The 8,465-nt window shown below is 43.3% G+C and overlaps 1 protein-coding gene across 5 annotated transcripts in view; it reads right to left on the reverse strand.

Moving 5' to 3' along the window:
- Positions 1 to 7,746, reverse strand: part of LOC112994547 (nipped-B-like protein) — a 155,985-nt gene extending 148,239 nt beyond the window's left edge. The window contains exon 1 of one of the 5 annotated variants that reach the window (XM_064500230.1): positions 7,012 to 7,746. The gene's annotated coding sequence lies outside the window, so the exon portion shown is untranslated. The remainder of the gene's footprint in view (positions 1 to 7,011) is intronic. The other 4 variants (XM_064500232.1, XM_064500233.1, XM_064500234.1 and 1 more) reach the window with 4 other exon arrangements.
- Positions 7,747 to 8,465: the final 719 nt, after the last annotated feature.

Genomic DNA, 8,465 nt, shown 5'->3' on the forward strand with positions numbered 1-8,465 from the left:
CTGCCTACTTTGAACCAGGAGTTTAACCAACGTTTAACAAACAAATCATTTTAAGAACAGGCAGATTTTAACTTTCCTTTCAAAAAAATACAAATTAAAATGATTTTAAATCTGCATCTACTGTTTTTTACAAGTTCTCACCACAGCTCTGTTAGAGTCTTATCAAAATTTCCCCAGCTTTCAGACTGCAAAAAATATATTCCACCTTATTTTTCCACAGGTGCTAAGGTAGTTGCAATACACAGCATCAGAAGTGAGCTAATTATTTTTTAAATCACTGATATCCAGAAAGCATATTAAAAGAAAAAGAGAAAATAACAAGTGTGAATGGAAGATAACATGCAGGACAGTGAGACATTCTCTTTTAAAACTTAAGACTTTAAAACAGAATTTCAGAGACAAAAATATTCATGACCTCATCCTTTCTGGGTATCTGGTCAACAAAGAATAATAGCCTATAACTGACCCTAAACTGTTCTGCTACCTCAAATAGGAGAGACTGTTAGCTCAAACAAAAGAGAGGGGTCACAGTTTCAAAGAATCCTACACTGTCATAGACGCATGTTTACATTTAAGAAGCCCAATAAAATCACCTTGAAAAATAAAGATAAGAGAAAGAAGATTAAAACTATAAAGCCAAGCATTAAAGTATTTAAGAAATGTCAGAATTAAAGTTGCTTACACCTGTAATTCAGTCCTTTGTGCATTATGATAGTCTTTCATTAAATGATCATTTGGGTTTTTTTGTTATCCACAGGATCCCTGCTTTATACATGGCACATGACAGATGGTGGTCATGAAACGAATCAGGGTTACATAGTAAAAGGAGCTGCTGTCTGTGAGATGTTACACTTTTTTTTTTTTTTACTGAAGAACTTGAATAACACTCAGTTAATAAATACAATTGATTTAAAAAAGAATTTCCCATCCAAGAGATCTTCTTGCTGGAAACTGCCAGTTTGTCAAAACCAAATCTCATTAAAAAAAAAAAAAAAACAAACAACCCCCCCCAGCATATTCCCACAAAAAATTTCCAACGAGAAAAAAAAAAAAAGAACCTTAGAAATACACATTCTGTCTGTTCCAAAATATATCCACAGCCTCTGGGAGGCAGGCAGCAACCCAATGATTAGAACATACAAAGTCATATGGGGGAGAAAAGCTCAGGAACTTCTCTGCCTGATACAGATTAGGAATTTGTACCTGGGCTTCCTACATCCCAAAGACAATGTCCTGGCCAGGAATGCACTCGCTTTACCTAAGAACACTCTTCTTTTCCTACCAGAGCTATATAATTTAGTATAAATATTAATGGGACCACAGACCAACATCGCAATGAAATGACCTGACCACCAGGCTGCAGAGGATGCCATTTAACCAATTTACATGAACTGTAACAATTTCAGTTTAAGAGGTAGAGACTTATCCAGAATAGCCAATAATCAGTGCTTAGGATGTTCTCCAGGAGTAGTGGCTCCTGTTGGACACTAATAAGAGTAGCATTTTAAATCTCCAATATTGCAGGCAAGCCATTTAATTACTTGCTGGTTTGGAGTTATCATCTAATTGCTGTCTGTTCTTCATGATCTTTCTAATAAACTTTTAAAACATTTTGGGTTCTTCACAGTATGGACAGAGAATTCTTTTTAGTTTTTCAGGGCAGGAAATCTATTTTTGGCCAGCTCTTGGCATGCTCAGGATAGTAGAAACTGAAAAGATACTTAACGCCATCAATGAAAACTCTCCATATTTCTTAGGTACCCAGCATGAGAAAAAATGAGCCTGATATGTTGACATGCAAGGCAATCACAAATAAAGTCAAAGAGAACAATGTTATGGACTTACTAAATGCTCTAAAATAGCCCTAAAAATCTCAAGAATAAAGTAAGCCAAATTAGCCACTGGAGATTTATAAGCACTTTTTGAAACTCAGTATTTTGACTCAGTTTCAGCCTTCCATCTGTAAAATGGAAATAATATTTCACAGATGTGCTAGAAAAACAATGTTCTCTAACGTTTGTTAAGTACAGATAAACCAAAAATTTCAGTATTCATTCAAAAATTGGATGGTATACAGCAGGTAATAAGACAGCAGGCTGCACACTGAGTGACAAAGAAAAACACATATATAAACTAGGTTATAACAGTATTACTAGTCAGCTGGCATTTCCCATGCACTGCATGAAGCATTGAATTGGGGACATGAGGATAAAGGGGAATACAATAACGTAGTCAAATGTCCAGCATATATAGAAGGGGGCTGCATTACGTTTGTTTCTGCAATATTAGTCTGCTGTTTCCTTATCTGAGTCTCTGACTTTGCAGTCTGGTGCTTTTTAACACTGTTCCAGTAAAATGCATTGCATGTCCACACATACACGCTGCTGCAAAAACTCAAAGTGTTTCATATCAAACCTTAGCAATGTTTTGAAAAAAACTAGAATATCTACCTGTATAAAGCATTTTAAGACCTCCAGTTGAAAAAACACTTGGAACTGATACAAATACTAACAGCACTAAAAATAAGTTCATCTAGAATTTTTTCTAAGACTAAGAGACTTTCACATGAAAAATACCTTTCAATATTTATGCTTTTTTTTCCCCAAAGTTATTTGTGTAAACTAAGTAGTCACCTACAAGTACAGGATCAACAACTGCATTTAATTTGCCTGAAACTCCTTTTAGTTTCTACAAATAGCTGGGCCAAGATCCTTTCCCCCCTCCCTTTTGCTAGAGGGATTTTCCATAGTGAGCAGTGGGGACAGGAAGTAAGACACAAATCACAGGTCCTGCACAATCTCCTCAAACACAATTTCCTCACTCCTGGTGCAGCAGATTTCAATATAAAGCCCTTTTCCACCACATACTTTGGGGCTTACGATCACCTACTAAGAAGTATGCTTGTAACGCTAAATAGAATAATAGCACAAATATAAATGAACAATATTAACAAGTTTTTAGAATACAAGCCCTTAATAATTGTAATTTGAAAAGGACTTCCTTTTTTTGATTATTAAAAAGGATCATTATCATACAGGGTTATTACCAATAATATGCAGGCATCACCAATTTCAAGCATTCCCCTGTAGGTAGCTCCATGCAACTGAGTGCTCATTACTGCTGGTCATTCAAAATCAGACACTAACCTGAACTGCACTATTTCTAATAAAGGCATATGAAAAGCAAGAGTGAAAATAAGCAGTATAATACTGAAATAGTCAATTCTTTCAGATGTTAAATATTTCTAGTAACATATTTTGTGAAAGAAAACAGCTATTCTAACACTGGATGATCCATCTCACGCCACCTGGACACCAAACTCTGAAGTTATCACAACTCATATTTTTCTAATTAAGTATGCCCGTAATTGCTGTCAAAACGTCCACACATTGATAAATATTATATACTCCTCCAGGATAATTTCTAGAAAGCAAATTTAGCTGTAGTTCTGAATTGAAAGACTTTTTTCCCTAGTTCTAGATACTCAGACTCTGAAGTAAAATTTCTCCTTCTAGTTACTAACAAGTGTGCACTAACTTTATTTTTGTGTATGATTTATGAAGTAAATGCTAATATAAATTTAATATCATGACTTTGTAACTCTGTAACATAATAGACACATAAAGGTACCACATTTGCGGCTGAACACACAGAAAAACTGCAATATGAAATTGTTCTATCAAGCCCTGGCTCAAATCAATTCACACTTTCACTATTTTTCACCTAGCATACTTCAAAATATAGCCTATTTATATTATAGAGGAATACCTACATGACACCTTTAGGATTAAAGCTGCATTATTTCAACTATCATACAAACACAACAAAAAAAATGGTTCTAACCCGAAGAAATTACTATCTATTGCCTTAATTCTGCAACAGGACTCATATGAACATTGTGTCCATAGAGTCCCAAACACGTAATGAGGTTGCACAGAGAGAGGTACATGTACCCTTATGTAGAAGAGGGATCTGCAAATATTTTTAGTGGAGTAATTTTGCTTCTCTGATCCTGTGTTTCCCCTAGTTGTAAAAATATTTAAAATTTAAACATTTCAAATGTAACACAAAACATTTTATTTTAGTGGTATGCTTGTACCTATCCTTACTAAAATATATATATATATATATATATATAATTAGCTTTAAAAGATAGCAAAAGGTTTCAGAGAAAGAGTTTTTGTGGGAATAACTTCAGGTAAAACATGTAAGGAATTGAGAGGAGAAAAAAAGGGAAAAAAATACTGTACACAGGAAACAAATGGCAAAACATACAAGATAGTCAAAAGTACAAAATAAAAGATAACACAAAAATATTTTCCTTTTCTCTTCCAGTTAAAATAACTGTTACAACCAATGCCTCAAGTATAACTAATTTCAAATGTTTATAACGTGACTGAAATAACTACATCCTTCTTGAGCAGCTAGCTGTTGGGACAAACAGAGGACCAGCATAAACTCTAACACTAAGGAAAAAAAGAAGCATGAAAAGTGAAATACCCCTGCTTCCCCCCCAACACACACACTTAAATGTGCTGTAAATGCAGTCTAAAACAAAAATAATTCATCTTACAAACATTTCTATATTAAATATTTCTGTATCCTAAATATATTTTTCTGCATTAAAAAAATTTACAACTACAGAAACTGTGATAATCCAGCTAATTTAGGATTAACCACATATGGCTCAGAAGAACAAAAACAAAAAAACCCCACAAATCACAAATAGCCAGCATCTTAAATTTCCCTCTATAAATATGCTTTTTTTCATACGAGAAAAGTACATGCTTTCTGATAAAGGGAGAGGCGGAAAAAAAAAAGCTGTAAACACAACGCTGGAGAGATAAACTTGACAGGAACTACATAACTACAGTAGCCCATTTCCTGCTCATATCTAGCATATTTAAAGTAAAGCACCTTTAAATGAAAAATAAGTTAGAGAAGTTGACTACTGCTAGCTTAACAAACCCATTTTTGTTACAGCAAGAGTTATTTTAAACAAACGACAAAAGAAGCGCTGGAGCTAATGTCGCTTCCTGATGATGAAAACTACCCAAGTACTACAACTACTTCTGCACAGTCCTTTCTTTCCTGTAAACTAGAGTTACACTCGGCCCCTACGCATGCTGCGGACCAGAAAAGAAAACAGCAGTTCAGCTACAGAGAGAGATAGGGACAGTTCGAGACAGCTAGTGGCTCCCTCTGCAATTCATAAAGTTTAAAAATAAAAAGCTGCTTTTTCAAAGTGTAAATGGTTCCTCTCCACGCACGTAGGCCTGAGGCCCTGTTGCAAACAGTGTCTAACAGGACCAGGCAGCACAAAGACAGGAATGGGAGATTAGTGGGAGGGAGGGAGGCCGGGATTGGGGCTCAGCAGGATCTTCAGGCTTTTTAAAATTCAAACTGCTCCCTGACCAATACAAATCACGGACACGCTACTGACTACTACACGGATTTACAGCATTAAAAACACGCCTTCTACGTGACAGCTATATTAACTTCACCCTTTTAAACATGTATCAGGGCACTCAGAGGCAAGATAGCACGGTTTGTAGGACTCTAAACACAGTACACCAGAAAGTTACTTTATTAGACACATTAACCACTTAATGTTACAACAGACCTGCCTGAACAACTAAAAAACCTACTTAAAAATAGATAAATTATGCAATGGTGATACTTGTTTGCCATTTACAAATTCCCTTCCTAGAAGAAGGATGAAACTTCGTATCACAAAATTTCACTCATAATGTAATTTTAGTAGGAATATTTTTATTAATTCACAGAGTGTTTGTTTTAAACCCACCTCGAATTTTTAATAACATTCTCAACTCTGCCACTCAGTAAATCTGAGATTTACTTTACTGTAAATTAGCCACCATTTACTTAAGAAGACCTGACACTTAAACAACAGTCATTTACAAAACACATCTGACCTGTTAAAATGACACCTAATTACATATTCAAACATCATGGACACAAACAGCCAATAACAACCTCAGGATCTCAAAGTGATATGGCCTGACAAGAAGGATGACACTTTTTAAACATTCCTCACTTTTCACTTAATTAAATTTATGTTTGATCCTCAAGTACTTAGGGTGAGATCTCATCTTCACCTTGGCCCCTGAAATGTCATAAACATATCAGTTCACATACGACCCCTTTCCCATTTTCTGTTTGTTAGAAAGCATAAAAGAGTATTTCTTCTAAATTTTCTATGTTTTCGTGCAATGTGCACATCACATAAACACGGAGATCGTGCTGAATACCTGACACAATACGCTCGCCTATCTGTATTTCCTGGGTCTGCAGGTGTCCGTGTTGTGTCAATCACCCCACAAGGGCTAGTTTTATGCTATAAATATACTAAGTGATTAACACGCTAATCAATCGCTGTATTATTTGGAGATTAAACCCCTGCACATTACAAATCCATGTGCATTAACTTTTGAACGTTCAGAGCGGAGTTTGTCGGGAGGAGGAAATAATAGCGAGGCTCACACAATTTCATCGCCGGGTATTTACATTGTCTCTCTCTCCCTGCCCCTCCGCTCACTCCTTCCCCCGTCCGGAGGACTGTCTGCGCTGGGACCTCCCTTCCTCGCCCTGGCGAAGTTGTAAATATGGCAAAGGATCGGGGCACATTCGCGGCTAATTGCATTGTTTCCTCCTCCTCCTGCTCCTCTCCGGGCCGAGGCCTGTCACCGAGCAGCCGCTTCGCCTTTCTAATCCCCGAGCTGGAGTAAAGGCGCTGGCCGGCGGGCCTGCGCTCTCCGCCGGGCCTGGGCCTCCCGGCAGCCCGGCAGGAACCAATCTCCGCCGCCAAGCCCGAGGCAGCAGGAAGGGGGGCCGCGAAATAAACACCTCCGGTTGCCACTTACTCCCCTCTACCCCGGATAACAGCTAATCCCCTCCGCTCCCGGCAGCGCTGGGCCGCCCGGGCTGGGAGGCCCGGCCCGCTGCTGGAGAGGGCAGGGAGGGGAAGGGGAGACAAGGAGGGGGGATTACCTGAGCAAATCGGCGTCTGAATCCAACGAGAATCCGGGAGAGGGGGAGAGAAATCCGCCCCCCTCCCTCCTCAGAGGAGCCGCCGCCGCTGCTGGGCCGCCGCCGCCGCCGCCGCGGAGCAGGAGGAGGAGGGGAGATAATATAACAACAATAATCCGGGCCGGGAGGGGGGCTGGCTCCTCTTCCGTCTCCTCCTCAGTGCAGCGAACATGTAGAGCCGGGGGGCGAGCGGCCGAGACGAATCCCTTCCCCCCGAGCCCGCTTCACAACATCAACACGGGCCGCGCCGCGCCGCGCCGGGCCGAACCGGTTCCGCGGCGCACGGCGAGCCGCGGGGGAGCAGGGGGGTGGCCGGGGGCAGCGCTGCCGGGGGGCCGCCGCCGCCGCCGCTCCCTGCGTGCGCGCGAGTGCGGCGGGGCGGGGGAGGGGGCAGCCTGGGCACGGTGAGTCGGTACCGAGCGGGGGGGTGGGTAGGGGGAAGAGGAGGAGGAGACGGGGGAAGGATCCTGTGTGTGTCTCTCTCGCTCCCTCTCAGAACAAAATGCCGACCGGAAGTGCAGCTGCAGGAATGACTCCCTCCACCGGGAGGGGGACTCCCGCCAAACACCAACAGCCTCCCCCTTCCCTCCGCTGCCGCCTCCTCGCTCGCTCAAACCAGCGCCGCTTCCGCCGCCGCTGCGCCGCTCCGTCGCTCCGTGCCGCGCCTCGCCTCGCCTCGCCGCTCCCCGCCCAGCGCCGCCGCAGCTGGAGCGGCTCCCTCTGCCTCGCCTCGCCTCGGCCGGGCTGGCGGCAGGCGCAGCCGCCGCCGCGCGGCTCCCCGGCCCCTTCCCCACCCCTGCGGCTGCCGCCTGAGTTTCTCTTTCTTTTCTTCCCCCTCCCGACGAGACCGAAGCTCGCGCTCGGGCCTGCGCGGAGACGGACGCAGCCTGCGACTTGCGAAGATGGGACCGTTGGGGAGAGGAGGAGGAGGAGGAGGAGGAGGAAGGGGGGGGGGAACCAACAAAAAAACAGTTTGGCGTTGTCGGGTTCCCGCTCCGCCTGACGACGGTGGGGGACTGCAAAACGCCGCCTGGCAGCGGGCAGGCTTAAAGAGGCGCCCTAAAATGAACCGTCAGAGGAGGCGGCCCCCCGCCGCAGCGGTGAGAGGTGGCAGGCCTCGGGACGCCTCCCGGAGCGTTATTTTCTTGTCGCTCATGTCCGTCTCCGCGTGTTGTCAGAGGCTGCGCCGCAGGAGCGGGAAGGGCCGGCGCTGGAAGCCCCGCGGGGCCGGCGGTGCGCGGGCGGCGGCCGCCGCTGGGGCGAGCGCGGGGAAGGCGCCGCCGCCGCTCAGGTGGAGGGTCCTGCGCTGGAGGCTGCTGCTGCCCCTACCCCAACCACCAGGTTTCCTAGGGATATCTGAATCGTGGTTTGTGAAGCAGTGTATGGAGAAGGGGACTGTCCTACTCTGAAAGAGC

The sequence above is a fragment of the Dromaius novaehollandiae genome, chromosome W, assembly GCF_036370855.1.
Source record: "Dromaius novaehollandiae isolate bDroNov1 chromosome W, bDroNov1.hap1, whole genome shotgun sequence".
Classification (NCBI taxonomy): domain Eukaryota; kingdom Metazoa; phylum Chordata; class Aves; order Casuariiformes; family Dromaiidae; genus Dromaius; species Dromaius novaehollandiae.